Source organism: Mesoplodon bidens (assembly GCF_964165515.1).
Source record: "Mesoplodon bidens genome assembly, chromosome: 16".
Lineage (NCBI taxonomy): Eukaryota > Metazoa > Chordata > Mammalia > Artiodactyla > Ziphiidae > Mesoplodon > Mesoplodon bidens.
Window position 1 is genome coordinate 68,184,487 of NC_138173.1, and position 20,952 is coordinate 68,205,438.

Consider the following 20,952-nt stretch of genomic DNA (forward strand, 5'->3'; position numbering starts at 1 on the left):
GCAGGATTAAGGCCAACCTCCTGCCCAATCCTGTCCCTCTCACTCCTCCAGACCCAAGGTGCATCTGCTTCCCCAGCCCTAGGCAGCCACCACATCGAACAACGCTTCTCCAACCCCTGGTATGCACTGGCCGTGGCTACAGTCCTGTGCTGGGCAAGTCTCTGCCCTCGGCCCCAAAGGGCCCCTCTAGGGACCCCTTCTCAACACATTCATGCAGCAGATGGAACGTCACCTCAATCTCTGAGGAGCTACTCCTTCAGTGTCCGTCTCAGCCTCTAGCCTGGGAGCACCACCCTCTAATCTCCTGCTCCTAGTGTAACACCAAGGAAGTTCTCAACAAGTGCCATTTGGAGGCACCACTAGAATACAGAATTGGAAGGTACAACCATGCCACTGTTTGCTGAATTAATGCCACACGCCTATCTGTAGTCAGACACATGGGACCACCTTTTTGGTCAGTGTTCAAGCCAGATGCTTTATCACCCCCATCACCAACGTTACCATCGTCATCATCACCATCATCACCATCATCATCACCATCATCATCATCATCATCACCATCACCATCACCATCATCATCATCACCATCATAAACACCATCATCAACACCATCATCACCATTACCATCATCACCATCACCATCATCACCATCATCACCATCATCAACACCATCAACACCATCATCATCACCATCACCATCACCATCATCACCTCATCGTCACCACCACCATCATCACCATCACCATCATCATCATCACCATCATCATCAACACCATCATCAACAACACCACCATCATCATCATCATCACCATCACCATCATCATCATCACCATCATCGTCAACACCATCATCGTCACCATCACCATCATCGCCATCACCACCACCATCATCATCATCACCATCACCATCATCACCACCACCATCATCATCACCATCACCATCATCACCATCATCATCATCACCATCATCGTCACCATCACCATCATCATCATCATCATCACCATCATCAACACCACCACCGTCATCATCATTACCATCATCACCATCATCGTCACCATCACCATCATCACCATCACCATCACCATCATCACCATCATCATCACCACCATCATCAACACCACCATCATCATCATCACCATCATCAACACCATCATCGTCACCATCATCACCATCACCATCATCATCACCATCATCAACACCATCATCAACACCACCACCATCATCATCATCATCACCATCACCATCATCACCATCACCATCATCATCATTATCATCAACACCATCATCGTCACCATCACCATCATCACCATCACCATCACCATCATCATCGTCACCATCACCATCATCACCATCACCACCACCATCATCATCACCATCACCATCATCACCATCATCACCATCATCATCACCATCATCGTCACCATCACCATCATCACCATCATCATCACCATCAACACCACCATCATCATCATCACCATCATCATCATCGACACCATCATCGTCACCACCACCATCATCACCATCACCATCATCGTCACCATCACCATCATCACCATCACCATCATCACCATCATCATCACCATCATCAACACCACCATCATCATCACCATCATCAACACCATCATCATCACCATCATCACCATCACCATCATCACCATCATCATCACCATCATCAACACCACCACCATCATCATCATCACCATCGTCACCATCACCATCACCATCATCATCATCAACACCATCATCGTCACCATCACCATCATCACCATCACCACCACCATCATCATCACCATCACCATCATCACCATCATCAACACCATCACCATCATCATCATCATCATCAACACCATCATCGTCACCATCACCATCACCATCATCACCATCACCACCACCATCATCATCACCATCACCATCATCACCATCATCAACACCATCATCGTCACCATCACCATCATCACCATCACCATCATCACCATCATCATCACCATCAACACCACCATCATCATCATCATCATCACCATCATCGACACCATCATCGTCACCATCACCATCATCCCCATCACCATCATCACCATCAACACCATCGTCACCATCACCATCATCACCATCACCGTCACCATCATCACCATCATCATCATCACCATCACCATCACCACCATCATTTGCTAGGGCTGCCATAACAAAGCACCAACAACTAGGTGGCTTAAAACAACAGAAATTTATTCTCTCACAGTTCTGAAATGAAGGTGTGGGCAGGGCCATGCTCTCTCTGATGCCTCTAGGGAGAATCCTCCCTTGCCTCTTCCTAGACCATGGTAGTTGCCAGCAATCCTTGGCTTATAGACACATCGTCCAGTCACATGGCTGCCTTTTCCCAGTGTGTCTTCACATTACCTTCTTTCTCTGTGTGTCGGTCTCTATCTACAAATTTCCCCTTTTTATAAGGACTCCAGTCATATTGGATTAGGGCCCACCCTAATGACCTCATTTTTACTTGACTAACTCTGTAGACACCTTATTTTTATATCAGGCCACATTCTGAAGTACTCAGGGTTAGGACTTCAACACAGCTTTGTTGGAGGACACAATTTAACCCCTAATAATCATCATCATCAGGACAGTTCACATTTCCACTTCCTGTTACCACGTGCCAGGCACCATTCTCACTGCTCTCCATGTACTACTACATAGAGTTCTCACCACAAGCCTGTAAGACGGAAGTCTTAATTCACTGCATTTGACAAGTAGCAAAACTGAGGCTCAGAGAAGCTCTGAACTTGATCCAAGATCAGCAAGTTCTAAGATCAGCCACTAAGGGGCTGTGCTAGGATTCAACCTAAATCCAGGATCCAAACTCTTAGCCAATCGTCTATACCACAGAAGCTTTGTTTCTGACGATACATTACCCTCCGCAGACTTAGTTTCAGCTCCAACAGGATTCCCACCTGAAAATGTTCAGCACTGTTACTTCTTTCAAACAAGAAGTTTAAAATATCATCACTCCATTACACTACACAGACTGCAATATTCAATAGCGATTTCAACAAAACTTTTTTTTAATCAAGAGCAAAAAAATTAAGCAACGTTATCTCTTATGTTACCAATGTGTATCATCTCCTTCTCCCTAAAATGTACTTAATCTTTGCTTTCTTTGTACAATGTATTTGGTTGCAAGTCATAAGCCTGAGGCAAATAAAATTCCAGTAATTTCCAAGAATGTGGTGTTGGTGCTTTCCTAATAAAGAGATAACTGAGCTCAAAAAAAAAAAAATCATCACTGAACTCAGCTTACCCCAACCAACTCTCAACTGGTTCCAGGATGGGAACACCCCACACAGACACATGCTATGTCCATTAAGATTCTTTCAGAAAAACACGTGTCCTGCACTGATTGGCTCACGCAGCCCTGCTTATGCAAACCCTTGAATCTGCTGTTGTATGTAACAGCTGTGCATGGGGCCCCACCCTTTCTCAGGATGGTACCTCCTGGAGCCCCGACAACCTGTCCCAGCAGGTGGCTCCTGATCACCCAGGAGGCACAGGGTGGCCAATGGGAAGAGCGGAAGCAGAATCCTGCGCTCCAGTCCTGACTTCCTTTCCTCCTCCATGTGAGCTCCTCCCGAGCGCCAGGGCCCCGCTCCTTCTGGTCCTTAAAGGACAACTTGAAAGAGTTTCTCAAATTTATCAAAAAAGAGATCGTCAAACTCTAAGCTAAAAGAGAATGAAGGAATAATTCATTCATCAAACACAAATTAAGCATATGGTCTACCGTGGGGCGGGCACTAAGGACTCACTGAGAGAAATAAAAACGCAGGGGAGAAAGTCTGTGTGTGTCTGTGCGTGTGTGGTTGTGTAGGTGTGTGTAGGGGTGAGGGTGTGTAGGTACATGTGTAGGGGTGCATATGTGTGTAGGGGTTGTGTAGGTGTGTGGTAGGTGTGTGTTTAAGTGTGTGGGTGCATAGGGGTGTGTGTGTGTAGGAACTGTGGTAGGTATATATATAAAGGTGTGTGTGTGTAGGGGTGTGTATAGGGGTTGTGGTGTGTGTGTGTGTATGGGTGTGTGTGTGTAGGGGTTGTGGTGGGTGTGTGTATAGGGGTGTGTGTGTAGGGGTGTGGTAGGGGTGTGTGTAGGAACTGTGGTAGGTATATATATAAGGGTGTGGGTGTGTAGGGGTGTGTGTGTATAGGGGTTGTGGTGTGTGTGTGTGTACGGGTGTGTGTGTAGGGGTTGTGGTGGGTGTGTGTGTAGGGGTGTGTGTGTGTAGGGGTGTGTGGAGTGTGTGCTGAACGTAGGTTCAGCTAAGTACACGACTTGTCCCCGGGCACACGGCGAGTGAGCGAGAGCCAGGGCTGACCCCTAGGTTGGAGCAGCTGAAAAGTCCAGGCTGCTTCCTTCCTCATCTGACTGCCCAGGCAGTGGAGCAGGGGACCAGAGCCTGCTAAGCACAAGGGTGACCCCAAAGTGAAGTCAAGGAGACTCCCCTGGAAGCAGCTTGGAGGATGGACTAAGGGCAGGGCAGTGAGTTGGGAAAGGGCTGGATGACTCAGGGGAGACCTGCGGAAGCCTGGCCTGAGGCAGGAACTTTGAGGACACACAGACGGGGCTGGACTGGAGATGCTGGGACAGGCTTCCGCAGAAGCGGCTTGGTTTGGGGGAGGCATAACAAAGAAAGGCAGTGAGCCACAGGCAGTAAGACAGCCTTCCCTCTTCTCAAGGCTCAGACCTAGGAAGCCAGGACACCAGGAAAACCGCATCACAGCTTCACTTCCCGTTCCACCGAAACAAAACCCAAAGAGCTGAAGTTGCGGGAGGGGAACAGAAGAGAGAAGAGAGGGACAGACATGCTCCTTCCTCATCCGTCCTCCACTGAAGCCTGGCACCAAGCATTTAGGGATGCAGAGAACAGCAGGACCAGGAGCCCAAGGAGGCTGCGGTCTTGAGAGACACAAACATGACTCAGCCTTGGAAACAAGCCAGGAAGCTCAGTGTCCTCAACGGCTCTCCCTCCCCCCACTGCCCCTCCCCGGCTCAGTCCCCAAGCCGGCCGGTGCTACTGCCTACACATTCTCCCTCTCCAGCTTCTGGGCACGCGCTGCCAGACTCGTACAAGAGCATCCTGAATGGCCTCCCTGCCTCCAGTCCTGGTCCTCACCCACCTAGTCCATTCAGTCCAGGGTACCCAGAATCATCTTCCTAAAGGGCAAGGGTCACATCACTCCCCGGCCTTAAGCCTTCAATGGCTCAACGGCCTCAAGATCAAGTCCAAACTCCAGGATGTGGCTCCTGCCTTCCCCTCAGGCCTCGGTACATCCCACCTGAAATACCAGGTTCACTGATAATGAGTCACTCGGTTCCCAGCGCAATCCGTGCTATGTGCACCGTCTACCTCCTTGCTGAGGTGGTTCCCTACACCTGGAACTTCCTTCTCTTCCCTCTACTCTTTTTCTGGCTAATTCCTATTCATTATTTAAGATTCAGCTCAAGGATTCCTCCCTGTAGCAATTCCTCCCTCTGACCCTCCCTGCAGGGTGGGGTCAGGTGCCCCTTCACAAGCACCTGGTGATACCTTATGTTCCCCTGGGACCACACAAACCACACTGGCTCACAATCTGCTGCACAGATCTGCCCCCATTCGGGAAGGACAATGCCAGTGTACAACACCACAGCTGGCACACAGTAGGCACCTAATAAAGAATGAGGGTGTGGGTGGGGAGGGAGCGTGGGAGGGGCAACAAATGTTATGGGTGCTCAAAGACTAAAATAATGGATTACAACAAGAAAGATCAGGAAAGGCTTCACAGAGAAAGTGCATTTGGGCCATTCTTTAAAGAGTAAGTTGTAGGATCCAGCAATCCCATGCCTGGGCATATATCCAGAAAAACTATAATTTGAAAAGATACACGCATCTCTATGTTCCTAGCAACACTATTTATAATAGCCAAGACACGGAAACACCCTAAGTGTCCACTGACAGATGAACAGATAAAGAAGATGTGGTACATTTATACAATGGACTATTACTCAGCCATAAAAAAGAATGAAATAATGCCATTTGCAGCAACATGGATGGACCTAGAGATTATCATACTAAGCAAAGTAGGTCAGAAAGAGAAAGACAAATACCACATGACGTCACTTTTTAAAAATTTATTTATTATTTTTGGCTGTGTTGGGCCTTCGTTGCTGCGTGCAGGCTTTCTCTAGCTGCGGCGAGCGGGGGCTGCCCTTCGTTGCGGTGCGTGGGCTTCTCTTGTTGCGAGCACAGGCTCTAGAGCGCGCGTACTTCAGTAGATGCGGCGCATGGGCTCAGTAGTTGTGGCTCATGGGCTCTAGAGCACAGGCTCAGCAGTTGCGGCGCACGGGCTTAGTTGCTCCACAGCATGTGGGATCTTCCCGGAGCAGGGCTCAAACCCATGTCCCCTGCATTGGCAGGCGGATTCTTAACCACTGCACCACCAGGGAAGCCCAACATCACTTTTATGTGGAATCTAAAATACGACACAAATGAACCTATCTACGAAACAGAAACAGACTCACAGACATAGAGATCAGACTTGTGGTTGCCAAGGGGTGGGGGTGGGGGGGTGCGTGGAGAGAAGGACTGGGAGTTTGGGGTTAACAGTTGCAAACTGTTATACATGGGATGGATAAACAACAAGATCCTACTGTAAAGCACAGGCAACTCTATTCAATATCCTGTGATAAACCATAATGGAGAAGAATATGAAAAAGAATATGTATAAGTAAGTCACTTTGCCGTACAGCAGAAATTAACACAACATTGTAAATCAACTATACCTCAATAAAATTTTTTTATAAAAGAGTAAGTTGGATTTTTGGTTGGTGGAGAAGATAGGGAAAGGGCAATTCACGTGGAAAAAATAGCAAGACTGCAAAGGCATAAACATGTACAGGTTAGTGGTGATTTCAAACAGGATGGTGGGCTCAGCATAGGGTGATTAGGGGAGCATATAGTAGCCCCAGAATCATCTAGATGTCATGTGAGGTGGGCATTCCCTTGAGTATTAGTATTATTTTGGTGGGTATGGGCTACAAGTAACAGAAGAGTCAACTCAAAATCGTCTCAGGGTAGGGTATTCAGTGTCTTGTTCCTTCCATCTTTCTGCTCAGACACACTCAACATGTTCTCCCTAAGCAAGGCCCCTCAGGACCCCAAGATGGTTGCCACAGTGCCAGGTATCACATGTCAACCCTACTATGTCCCATAGCAGAAGAGAGGCTGTTTCTTTCAAAATGTCTCCTTTTAAGATGGAGAAAAATCTTTCCCCATCCTCCCAGCAAATTCCCCTGCATATTTTATAACCAGAGTTGTGTCACATACCCATGCCTAAACCAATCACTGCCAAGGGGGACAAGACCACTGTGGTTCACCCCTGGGGCTGGGACTGACCTCCCTTAAAGGCCCTGGAAGGTGGGCTTCTAAAGATCAATGTTCTGTCAGCAAAGCAGAAGGGGAGAGGGTGTTGGATAAGCAACCAACAGTGTCTTCTACAACTTCTCACCCGCTTGCCTCCAAAGTACACCGTTAAACAGAGTCTAATCTGCAAATATCCCACATCTCCACCCTTCAGCGGTTCTATTTTAGGTCTGAGGAAGTAACTGTCCTAGGAGAGGAAACTGGCGAAAGGCTATTACTGGAAGGTCTATAAACACCACTGTTTGCTTTTCTGGATCAGGAGTTCCGTGACAGTGGAGGGATAGGAAATAGCAGGAATGCCTGCATTCCAGTGAGAGACCCCCGAATGCCATGGTATAGTAACTGAGAGTTTTTACCTTCCTTCTTGAACAAATGTTCTCCTTAGGGCTCCAAAAAAAAATAACTACCACATTCCTATCACAAAGACCGTGATCCAGCTCCTCTCAGCCTTGGATACCCACTCTCTCCATGTACTGAGATCCTACCCATCCTGGACTGTAAGTTCACAGAGCACCTCTTCCCAAAAACTTCCTCTGACCACCCCACTGGGACCTCTCTTCCTTCCCTGCACACTCATGGCTATTCCTATATAACTTTCCTGTGGTGAGGACGGACATCAGTTCAAAATTATGAACAGTTCCACATCTTTCTCTTCTAATCAACTGTAAGATATTCTAGCCCATGGACCTTGAGTTTTCACCTCTGTATCCTAGGTGCCTGGCACGGAGCAGGCTATGCAGGAAAAGTCTGTGCAGGGAAGACTCTTCAAACTGAATTTGTTCTTTGTTTTTTCCTCCCGTTTGGAACCTACTCGCTTTTATTTAGACCTGATTATGTGCCTGGCACTCAGCCACTTTCTGTATATGTTGCTTTATTTAACACCTTTTTTAAAAGCCTGCAAGCTTTTTCAACATTTACAGCAGAAGAAGCTCAGAAAAGCTAAGAGAAAGGTGAAGGCCAGACTCTCCCAAGGCCACATGAGGAATTAGGGCATGGAATTCAAATTCAAGTCTTCAGAGGCAATAGTGCATCACAGTCAAGGGTGTGGGCACTGAACACAGACTCCCTGCTTAAAATCTCGCCACCTAGGAGGTACATGACCTTGGGAAAGTTAGTTAGTCTGTGTGTGTCTCAGTTTCCTCCTTCATAAAATGGGAGAAAAAGAGTGCCTCTTTCATAGGGTTAGTACGAGGATTCATGAACTCATGTAGGAAAGCCGCTTAAAACGGTGCTCAACGTGTATGAATATACAATAAATATTAGCTATCATTATTGATTCCGAGTCCAGTGGTTTTCCCGTTGCTTCATGACAAATGCTCCCACCTACACCCACCACATCAACTCAGGCATGAAAGAGTGATCCGGCCAAAGGACAAACCCCAGAGAGATCATGAGTTCCACCGTCCAGAGGAGCAGCCTCAGAGAACAGCAGGTCAAAGATCACGAAGGCCACGCGATGCACCAACTCCATCCCGAAAGGGTTCCCAGCTGCAGCTCAGCCCTCGTTTGTGGGGTCTGGGTGGAACTTCCGGGGGAAAGAACATCACAGAAGACAGGAGCCATTCGGCCACCCCAGGGCCCAGCTACTGCCCAGACGCCAACCCCTCAGTCTACACAAGCTTTGAGGACCTGAGATGCTTGCCGTTCTGCCCAGGAAAACCCACTGCCCATGGCGGTGAGGCGGAGAGGGGGAGGGGGTCTCCGAAACAAGGTGTCGCTGAAGGATACGTGGTCCCTTCCGCCTTGAAGACAAGAAAGACCCCTTACCCTCTGGGGCTCCCCCCTCCCACACTCATGATCCCACTGCGACCTGCCAGGGAGGAGGGTCAGGAGAGAGTTATCACCACCTTGACATAGGTGAGGAAGGGCGGTTCCAAAGGAGGGTAAGTGACGGCTCCTAGAGGCCACGGAACTAGTCGATAGCAATTTCCAGCCTAGAACTCAGGACTTCTGAGTCTCAATTCAGTGCTCTTTTCCATTATTTTCTTCTGTCTTCTGCATCAGTGTTTGTCTTTTTCAGTACATACAATTCTTTTCTTCCTAAATACTTACTGTCGTCTCTGCACTGGGGGTTGAGAAGATGAACAAAGCATTTTAAGGCCCAGCTCATACCTGTCCCCCAACCCCGGCTCTGCAGGGTGAACACACAGGAGGGGCTCAGCAAGTGCTTGCTGATCTGAATCACATCTTCTTACTGCTAGTGTCTGATAAGGATTCTGTTTTTCTTTTCTCGAACTGGCAATTTTTACACGTTTGTAAATGTTCTTTCTCTTCCTCGTCTGCAAAGGAAGACTGAATGTATTAAGCTGGCTGGTTTCCAGTTGGTGCCTACAGGACAGGAGAGCTGAGATCCCTCTACAAGGCCAGGACCCCAAAGGGGTCCCAGACTCTTCTGAAAGTGGGCCTGAACTACTCCTCTCTCCAATGCAGAGAAACAGCAAGAAAGTTTGTTCTGCCTCAGGGTCTGGATGGTGGAAAAAAAGGATTCTGTGCAAACTTTGAGGCCCTAAGTATGGGTGAAGGGTCCAAACAGACAGCACTGGACTGCGGTTAAAAGTCTTGAGCCCAGTAGCCACCACAGAAACGTGCCCAGGACTCAGGAAACCCTTGGAGCCTCAGCTGAAGGACAAAACCGCTCTGTAAAGCCACTTCTGCTCCCCGGGTATGAGCCACGATGCCCCGCAAATCAGAAGATGCAGGAAATGGGAGAAGTGGCTCCTCAAGTATTAACGTAACAGGGCCGTCTGAACAAAGAATGTCAGTATATTTAAAACAAAGATATGAAATAAGAATGAGAAATTCTCACGCAAGAAGAAAACCCAAGGATTAAAAGCCAGGATGGTTTGAAAGACAACCAAAGAGAATTTCTAGAAGTTAAATGGAGAGTCATTAGAAATAAAACCTCAGTGATGAGAAAATCCAACAAATGTGGCAACACAGTTGGGCACCAGAAGCCAATGGATTTGATTCAGCCCAGTCAGTGCCTGCCCTTTGCTTGTGCCCGAGGGAGGAGAGGGGTAACCCAGACCCCCCACCCCTTCCCCTCAAGACGCGCAGTCTGAAGGGGAGGCAACCACAGCAGCAAACACGTTTCCACACAGCACAGCAGCAACTGATGCTCCCATTTCTGGACTCCTTGTGCGGGATGCTTTTCCTAACATTATTTCAGGTCAGTACAGAAAGTGTGAGGATGGGAGGGAAGGCGGGTCAGTAGCAGACCCCAGAATCTTCTGGCTTCCTCTGGGCCATCCTGCATCCATCAAGGTCACAATCACAATGGAATGTTGAGCCCTTTTTTCTTCTTCCTGCTTCCATTTGCAAAAATCTTTTTCTTGGGAAATTTCAAGAATAAGAATAGTACAAGGAACACACATCCCTTTACCCACGTTCATCTGTGGTTAATATTTTACTCCATTTGCTTTTTCCTTTTTTTCTCACTCACATATAATTATTATGTATTCAGAAAATACATATAATTATTTTCTGAACCATTTGAGGGCAAGTTGCATATATTAGTCTTTTACTGGAGCACTCTCTCTGTGTTTCTACTCAAAAGGATAATTATTTCAGTGCGAAACTACGATGAAACAGGCACCAGTATCATTACACAGGCAGGGTTCTATAAAGGCAGAAGCCTTGCCGGAAAAACTCATGATGAGCCCTGATGAGGGACAGACAAGCCATTCCCCAGAAACCACACACGGGCTTGCCTCTCTCCTTCCTGTCCTGCCCACGATGACCGGGACAGGCTTGGTTCCCCGGAACCCCTGCCACATCTGGGGGAAGCGGTGACGGGCACACTTCTCTATCCCAGGTCTACCCAGACTCCACCTGGGACCCCTCCGTTGGAAAGACGTTGCTTGCTCACTTTTCTGGTTTTCTAACTCAGCACACTTTCGCATTCCCTGACTTAAGAGAGGTAGAGGAAGAGGAAACGCCAAAAATATTACAAGACCAGCTAGTTGGTGGCACTTCCAAGGGATGGGGTCTGGCAGGGAAAGCTCAGGCAGCAAGGGACCTCGGTCTCTCTGCAACCCGGCACTTGGGTAGCCAGCAGAGCTGATGGGATCCCCCCAGAGTGCTGAAGGTCTCGGGATGCCATCTGTTTCTGGGGAGCATCTGGGGGTAGGAGACCATTTTCTCCCAATAACGGAGAGGCGTCGGAAGCTGGTCTTGATCACCCCCTCACAGCGACGTGGCTACACATCACATCGTGCTGCGTTTCCCTTATTCTCAGAAGATGGGGCCACCTGCCACAAAGCACAGGAGGCCAGGCCCTTGGGTTGTGTTTTTCCCCTCATGCTTCAGGTGGATTTGTCCTGATCAAATCACACGCCTTCTCCTATCTCTCTTGTGGCCAGTGGCCTGCTTTGGGGACAGAGCTGGCTGAGGCTGGGGACACTAGCTGTGGCTCGGGACCCAAGGTTTTAGCTGTACAAAAGGCACGTGTGTTGGGATTCACACTGTGCCCGCAAATCAACCACAGCCGACATTTAAAGAGAGGACCGACCCCCTCAGACCCCACCCCTTCCTGGGAGTGGATACGGGGTACATGGGCTGGGAAAGGGTGATCATGGGTTGGCGAGTTTAACTGATTCCTGAGGTGGGGTGAGAAAAGTGAGAGTCCTGGGTTGCCAAGCGAACAGTCTGGCCTGCAGCCTGAAGGATGCACAGAGAAATGAATCCTCAACTCCAACTCCTCACATAAAGCCGGGCATCGAGAAGAGCTTGAACGAAGGAATGAATAAACCTCAATGAGGGAATGAACATTTGGGAGGGCAGTGAGTTTACAAGTAGAGACTGACTCCCATCGGGGTACCACTACCTCCAGGAAGATTTCCCTGGCCTCCCCTCCCCCACTGGGTTAGAGGCCTCTCCCCAGACCCCCATAACACCTTCCCCTACCAGCCTGCAAAGATGTCCACGTCCTAATCCCCAGGACCTGTGAATGTGTTAGGCTACATGGGTTACACAGCAATGAGGAGCTAAGGCTGAAGATGGAATGAAGATGGAATTAAGGTTACTTATCAGGTGACCTTAAAACAGGGAGATCATTCTAGATTACACAGGTGGCCTGATGTAATCAAAAGGGTCCTTAAAAGTAGAAGAGAGGAAAGAACCAGAGATGATAACATGAGAAGGACGAGGACCAACACTGCTGGTTTTGAAGATAGAGGAAGGGGTCAAGAGCCAAGGGATGCAGGAGGCCTCTAGAAGCTGGAAAAGGCAAGGGAATAAATAGATTGTTCCCTAGACCTCCAGAAGGAACAGAGTCCTGAGCACACCTTGAGGTTAGCCCAGTGAGACTCATTTCAGACTTCTGACCTCCAGCACTGAAAGAGAATAAATTTGTGTTGTTTTAAGCCACTAAGTTTGTGGGAATTTGTTACAGCAGCAAGAGGAAACTAATACATCATGTAGCAATAGACGGATCCTAATATAATGTAATTTTTATTTATATGCCTATCACTGCCATCAATAATGATGATGATGATGACGATGGCAGCTAACATTTGTTGAGCACTTACCACATGTCAGGCCCTGCAGCAAATTTTTCATACATATAAGATACTATAAAAAGGTAACTTCAATTGAACACTATGGTGAAGGTAAACACAGGGATCTGAGAGTGGGAGAGGGAGCTAGAGGCACCTTCAAGGAGTTAAAGACACATGTATATTTTACAGGATGAGCAGGAGGTGGCCCAGGAGAGAGGAAGAAAGTCCCAGGCAAGAGGAAGAACACAGCAGAGCCTCAGAGAGATGAAACAGCAGGACACGTCCCAGTGAGCATTTCGGTAGCTCAGCTGCAGGCTGATAATTTTCACGTCGATGCCTCTCGTCCCTAAGTCTCCTCTGAGGTCCAGAGTCGTGTCTGCCTGAAATCTCCACCTGGATGCCTCGCAGACATCTCAAGCTCAGAATGGCCCCCGTGGAACCTGTCTCTAGTCACACGCTTCCCCAAAGTCTTCCCTGTCTCTCCAAATGACACCCAGCTGTTCAAACCAGAATCCAAGAGTCATCCTTGAGTCCTTCCACCTGCCCCACCCTCATTAAATCCGTCACCAAATTTCATCAAGATCCAACCAACCAGGTTGCACTCACTTCTCTCCACCTCTACTGGCACTGATGGAGGCTCCACCCTGATCTAAGCCACCTTCATCTTTCCTATGACTGCAGTGGCCTACTAACTGGTCTCCCTGATTCCACTCTCGGCCCGCTGTGATCCACTCTTATAAAAAAGCAGTAAAAGTAATCTCCTAAAAATGCCAATCAGACCCCACTCCTGAGCCTAAACTCATCCAAGTTTCCCTTTGTACTTGATGGGGGACTGTCCGCAGCACGGTGTGATCTGCCCCTGCCTCCCTCTAAAACCTCACCCTGTGCCATTTTCCCCATCCCGCCCCTGACTCCCCTCACTCCCAGGAACACATCAAGCTCTTTCGTGCACAGAGGACTTCGCACATTCTAATCCTTCTGCCTGGAACGCCCTCTCTCCTGCAACCTCTCTGCCTGGCCAGTTGCTTCTCAATTCTTCAGCCTCAGAGAGGCCTTTTCCTGGCAAAACTAGAACTCCCCCCCACACCCCCCACCCCACTTCACTTTGGTCATCGGGTCGATCCCTTGTGTGTGCTTCCTTGATAACAAGAATCACAATCTTTCATTTGTTAGAAGTTACCTGCTTCTTTTTTTTTGCCCAGCTCCTCCAATGGAATGCCAGCCCCATGAGGGTGGGACCGGGCCTATCTTGTTCATCGTTGTGTCACCAGGACTTCACACAACGCTTAGCATGAAACAGGTGCTCAGTACAGGCTTGCTGAACTGACTCACTGAAAGAGAAAGTGCGAGGCTGACACTGAAAGATGAGGCTGACACTGAAAGATGAGGCTGGAAATAGAAGGCCTTGAACACAGGGTCCTATTCATCTTTGTGCAACTGGCACCTTCCACAGGGGAGCCACTTAGCAAATGTGCAATAGAAGAATGAAAGAATGACTCAAATTCCAGATGAATCTGAAAAGTGTTGTCCTTTCTGGTCAAGGTTGCGGAAGCAGCTCCCTCTCCTCCTTGGGACTTCTCAGGAGGTAACATATCCAGGGCATATAGCAAGTGCTCAATAAATGCTAGCGATCGCTGTTACTATTGCTTACATGGGGATCATTCATGCATCCCATAGAAAAGACCTGTTCTCCAACCCATGCAGATATAGTGGCTGGGAAAGAAGTGGGAAGAAGAAACACAGGAGGGGAAAATGAGAATGGGGCCACAGGATCCAGTCATATTCCACTGAGAACTTGGAGGGAAAATGCAGAAACAACAATGTTCCAGGTTATACAGGTTCCCTTCTTTCCTCTAGACTTCAGCCACCTGGGTGCAGCATGGAGATGGCCCACAGGGAGGTGGGTCCTCAGGAAGCGTAAGGGAGGGTCCCATTTGTCTGCACGCACTCATTTGGGGGCCTGCAAGCCTTCGACTGATTTTGCAAAATCTGGCTCACTGTGGCTGGTGAGGAGCGGGGAGGTGGAGAGAATTTCAATTTCCTTCACCAAATGGCAAGCTTTAGAAAAAGTCCTTTCTCTCCAACGTTATCACATACTAAAAATGAAAAACCAGCCATTCGGAGCTCTCGTAGGGAGAAAAATAGATGGGCTGCCTAGCTCAAAAGATACAGGAGGGCTGGAAATCATGTCTAGAGAACATCACACGGTACATTATGTGCTAAGATACTGCCCTTTTTTGGACCTGGGAGTTTCTATTTTTTACAGAAGAATGGGATAGAGAAAAGTCATTCCTATATAAGAAGCCACCCATTTTATATTTCAGATCCATTTGGTGGCTGAAGCTCCAAATCCATTTAGTGGCTGAACAGTAGGGGTTAGGGAATTGTTTTCTTTTAACTCTGTCTCAAAATATGCAGTTTCAGGGGCTTCCCTGGTGGCGCAGTGGTTGAGAGTCCGCCTGCCGATGCAGGGGACGGGGGTTCGTGCCCCGGTCCGGGAAGATCCCACATGCCACGGAGCGTCTGGGCCCGTGAGCCATAGCCGCTGAGCCTGCGCGTCTGAAGCCTGTGCTCCGCAATGGGAGAGGCCACAGCAGTGAGAGGCCCGCGTACAGCAAAGAAAATAATAAATAAAGTCTATTAATAAAAATATGCAGTTGCAGATAACTGCATATCTCAAAAAATAGCAGCAATAACAGACAAGACAGAACAAGAGAAGGCACTAAAACGATGAAGGTTATAATGCCAAGAAGGCATGTTTCCCAACATTTCATAGCTGACAGACCATACACTGACATTAGTGAAATGAGCACTGGACGGGGAGTCTGAAGCCTGGCCACATGACTTTACATAAGTCACTTCACCTCTCTAGGCCTCAGCTGTATAACAAGAAGGGACTGAAACAACTATTCTCAAAGATTTGATGCTTCCAGAAGACCTGCGTCTTTTCTTCCTGCATCTTCCTCCAACTGCAAAACGGAAAGGCCTTGGGCTGAAGTTTGATGGAGAGAGAAAACTGGCCTCAGTATTGAATTATGTTTTACAATCCCCAAACATTTCTCAGCAATCCATGCCCTGGTGTCATCCCAGAATCCATTCTGCTAAGACAAACTGACCGAGTCTACGGGTAAAAAAGTAGGAGAAAGTTCTTGTTCCTTCTGATTAGTGCAGGTAAAGCTGAGGTCACGCTGAGGATGGTCTGAAGTTGGCTCTCCATCTCCCTGCGCTAGTGGAAAAATAAATTATTGAAGGAAACCGCTTTAGGAATGCCCGAGAAGAACTCTCGGGATATAGGAAACCGCAGAACACCAGACGCCAGCGAGTTTCTTTTTTCTTTGAAACTTCATGTCGCTCTCAGAAAATGCAGCAGGTCCCCAAATGGTACAAGCAGAAAAGCACAAGCCACGTCCCTATCTTCCCGTGCACAAACCCCAAGCCCCGAGTGGGAATTTTTTCCTCAAGTTTCGTTCGCTGAAATTAACTGGCCTGGGGCCTGCCTGGCAGCGCCGAGCCCCAGCCGGGGCCGGGGGCCGCGGGGCCAGGCCGGCCGTTCCCGAAACGGCGGGGAACTTTCCTCCGCCGCGCCCGAGACAATGCCACGGCCGGCGCCCGCGCCTCCAGCCAGGAGGGCGCCCCAACGGCGGGGCCCCGGCTCCTCTCCGGGAGGGCGCGCGAAACCCCCGGGGCGGCGCCACCCGTCCCACCCCGCGCCTCGGGGGCGCAGACCCCCCTGGACGGCTGAGCCCGGCCCTGCGGAGCCCGCGGCCGGCGCCCTCCCCGCGCACCGGGCACCCGGCCGCGAACGGAGCCGGGACCCTCCCGGCGCCCCGTGCCGGCGCCTCTCCGCGCGGGGGCCGGGCAGGGGGCGCCGACGACCCGGGGCGACCCCGCGCGGCCCCGCCAAGCCAGTCCAGGCGCCCCGCAACTCACCGGGACCGGGCGGGCCGCTGGGCATTATTCCATCGCGGGCTCGGCGCCGGCTCCTCGGCGGTGGCGGCAGCGCAGACGCCCGCGCCCCGGCTCCCCTCGGCCGGCCGATCGCGGCTCTCGGAACGGAAAGCGGGCGGCGGCCGGAGCAGCCGGCGGGGCGGGAGGCGCGGGCCGGGGGCTGCACGAGCGCAGAGTGCCCGCCCGCGGCGGCGGCGGCGGCGGCGGCGGCGGCGGCGGCGGCGGCGGCGGCGGCGGCGGCGGCGGCGAGGCGAGGCGCGGGAGCCGAGCGCGGCGCAGGAAGGGGCGGGCGACCATGTGCCGAGGGGAGGAGGCCGCAGCGACGCGCGCGGCTCGGACGATCCCGCTCGGCGGCGGAGGGCGAGGGCTTCAGGAAATCCAAACACTTCGACAGGAAATCGGAATCCTGACTAAGCATTCCCGGCCCGGGGGCCGCCCCACGCCGGGGGCTCCCGCCTCGCTTAACCCTTGGCCCGCCGGCACGCAGGAGGGGCGGCGGGCTGGCTCTCCGACGCCGCGCGCGGGGCAGGCGGGGTCTCGGACACCCGACTCCGGCGTGCGAGCTGGGCCGGGGTCGGGCATCCTACCCGTTCGGCCCCACACCCCCGCTGGCCTGCCTTCTCCTCGCTCAGATGTAGAAGGGGTGGGATTTGTCCCGATAAAACCTTGGCCTTGGGAGGTGCCTTTGTAAGTCCCCGGACACCAGGAAAGCACCTTGGCCTCTCTCCCACCCTGCAGAGAATGAACTTGCAATCTCCTGGCCGTTTCCCCTATTTTTTCATAATAAGTGACTTTACCTGGCTGCCCCCTTTCACGGCTCCGCTTTGCTAATTTCCTCATTTTTTGCCCAGGACCTTTCCGGGTCAGGATAGTATAGAAATAGTATGCACAGTAACAGTATGGACTTTGGACTCTGACCCGGGTTAGAATCTGGACTTTGCGTTTTTTCTAACTGTGTTACCTTGGGTAAGTCACTTCACTTCTCCGAGCCTCCATTTACTCAAATATGAAATGAGGTGGTCATACCGCCTTCCTAGGGCTGATTTGGAAACCAAATGTTTAGACAGGGACTGACACACTGTAAATGCTCAGATAAATGAGAGCCATGATTGTCTTTATTACCGCAAGAGATATCAGAGAAAGAAAGGTTTTAGAGGTGGAGGGTGTGCTGTGCATCTATACCTACTTCACAAAGCCTCGGAACTTCATTAACCTCCTTATCACCCAGAGATTATTTTTCTTTGCAGCATTTCAGAAACTGCTCTCTGCAGAGGAAAAGGTTAGTGGCTATGGCAGACCCCCTTCTGGTGAAATCTGAAACTCAGCAAACCTCACAGAATTTGCTATTTTACTCTTAACCTGAGAGTCAGGACACTGGGTGGGGAGTGGGGAGGTTGTTAAAAAAGTCTGGAGAGGCTTTACAAAGTTTGAGAAAACCAGAGTAAATCTCCGTCCATTCAGGCCTGGACTAGGTGGCCAACGGGAGTGATTCATTGTGGCTTCCCACGGAAATGCCACATTAGGGGGTTTTCTACCTGGAGGATGCAGCTTGGTGGTTTTGCTGTAAGTGTCTCAAATTCCTTTGAAACCCAATCTGACTTGAAGAGGGAACAACATACCCATGAATGAAAACCAAACTTGAAATGAGCCTGCCAGGCACTGAAAGTTGGGTATCAGCTGCTCAGCTCTAAGGAAGGACCGGACATCAGTTTTAGACCCAGTTTGTCTCTTTTCTGCAACTCTTCTTCAGTGGCCAGAAGCAGTGGGACAAGCTCCTGGTTTGGCCCCGGGAGTCCAGGTTCCTGCCCAAGGCCCTTTTTGCAGCTGCTAGTCCCTCTGCCTGGAAGAATCTCTGCTTGGCTGTTCGTTGAACTCAGCTCACAGCTCAGAAGTCGAGACCTCAAAAGGGGCTTTCCCCAACCATTGGATCTACTTGTCTTTATAGCCCTTGTCATGGTTTAATTTGTCCTGCTTATTTGGTTGCTTATTTATCATCTGTCTCCCCCTGCATGGGTAAGCTGCATTAGGGCAGGACTGCTGCTTGTCTGGATCACTCCTGTATCCTGGTGCCAAGAACAGTGCTGGCCCATAGGAGACCTTCAATAAAGACATGTCCAATGAATGAAAGAGGTAAACCAGGTTAGAGTAGCAGGTTCAATCTGTCCCTTAGCTCCCTGCATCTTCCGCTTTGGGGGAGAGGGTTTCAAATGGGAAAGCCCAGTGTCATGGAAGAAGCACCAGAGGCTCTATTAATGGCTCTGGAAAGTTAAAACTGTAAGTAATTAACACTGTCAGATGACATAACTGCAGTCTCCCTGGTACAGTCCCAGTTAATTGTGCCCTCCTTTATGCTCCCCCAGCACTTCTGTTCATTTAAAGAAGAATCAGGGACTTCCTTAGTGGTCCGGTGGTAAAGAATCTGCCTTACAATGCAGGGGACGCAGGTTCAACCCCTGGTCAGGGAACTAAGATCCCACATGCCTCAGGGCAACTAAGCCTGTGTGCCACAACTACTAAGCTTGCGCGCCTCAACTAGAGAGCCCATGCGCCACAGACTACAGAGCCCACGCTCCCTGGAACCCATGTGCCACAACTAGAGAGAAGCCCGCGCACCACAACTAAGACCTGATGCAGCCAAAAATAAATAAATAATAAAATAAATCTTAAAAAAAAATAAAGAACAAATCAATCACATTCTATGCTTGCTCGGTACGTGCCCTCCTCAGTCAGATGGCAGACTCTCTGAGTTGGAGGGAAAGCAAAGGAGCCTGCATTTATTGACCACTTACTCTGACCGGGGCCCTGAGCAAGGTGAATTTGAATTCATTAAGTCATTGGTTAAGTGCTCAAAAATCTTCTGGGCAATAGATCTGCAAAGATGAACTGTTCTTGCTCTCCGAGAAAGACAAGAAAGTTCTATTTAGAAAACAGAGAGATGATTACTCTTATAGAGGTATGTCCAGGGTGTCACAGAAAATTTAGAAATTTTCCTAAATCAGAAGGGAGTGGGTATCTTAGTCAGTTCAGGCTGCTATAACAGAATACCATAGACTCGGTGACTTTTTTTTTTTAATAAATTTATTTATTTTATTATTTATTTATTTATTTTGGCTGCATTGGGTCTTTTGTTGCTGTGCACGGGCTTTCTCTAGTTTCTGTGAGCAGGGCTACTCTTCATTGCAGCGCGTGGGCTTCTCATTGCGATGGCTTCTCTTGTTGCAGAGCACGGGCTCTAGGCACGCAGGCTTCAGTAGTTGTGGCACATGAGCTCAGCAGTTGTGGCGCACGGGCTTAGTTGCTCTGTGGCATGTGGGATCTTCCCAGACCAGGGCTCAAACCCATGTCCCCTGCATTGGCAGGCAAATTCTTAACCACTGTGCCACCAGGGAAGCCCAACTTGGTGACATAAACAACACACATTTATTTCTCACAGTTCTGGAGGCTGGAAAGTCTGAGACAGGTGCTGACAGATTCGATGTCTGGTGAGAGCCCTCTTCCTGGTTCATAGACGACCGTCTTCTTGCTGTGTCCTCACATGGTGGAAGGGGCAAGGGATATCTCTGCGGTCTCTTTTATAAGGGCACTAATACCATTCATAAGGGCTCCACCCTCATGACCTAATCACCTCCCAAAGGCCCCAACTCTAATATCCATGACATTGTGGGTTATAAAATTCAGCATATGAATTTTGGGGGTATACAAACATTCAACCTATAGCAGGGAGTTAGAAACCACTTCCAAGAAGTAGGGGCTCTTAAACTAAGCTTCAAGGAAGAGGTGGGACTTATCTAGGTAGATGAGGGGTCACAGGCCTGTCAGCCAGAGCAAAAAGCACAATGCTGATGATGCTCAGCAATCTGTCCCCTGGACCCACCTCTGAGCTCACCTGCAGGTGCAGTTTGATTCCATCTGTCCAGAGGAACTGTCCACCTGAAGCACGTGTCCCTCTCTTCCTCTCTGCCTGGGGCCTTTCCCCAAGTCTTCGGGATCTTGCCCAGATGGGAAATGCCTAACAGCCTCGGGGCAGCCTCCAACCAATCAGTGGATAAATGTCACAGCCTCCCATC

At 49.7% G+C, this 20,952-nt stretch overlaps 1 protein-coding gene across 4 annotated transcripts in view; it reads right to left on the reverse strand.

Annotated features, from left to right (window-relative positions):
• Positions 1–17,064, reverse strand: part of ASAP1 (ArfGAP with SH3 domain, ankyrin repeat and PH domain 1) — a 348,630-nt gene extending 331,566 nt beyond the window's left edge. For 2 of the 4 annotated variants that reach the window (XM_081214356.1, XM_081214354.1), the window contains exon 1: positions 16,868–17,063. The gene's annotated coding sequence lies outside the window, so the exon portion shown is untranslated. Of the gene's footprint in view, positions 1–16,867 lie in introns of all 4 variants that reach the window. The other 2 variants (XM_081214357.1, XM_081214355.1) reach the window with 2 other exon arrangements.
• Between the last annotated feature and the right edge of the window lie 3,888 nt (positions 17,065–20,952).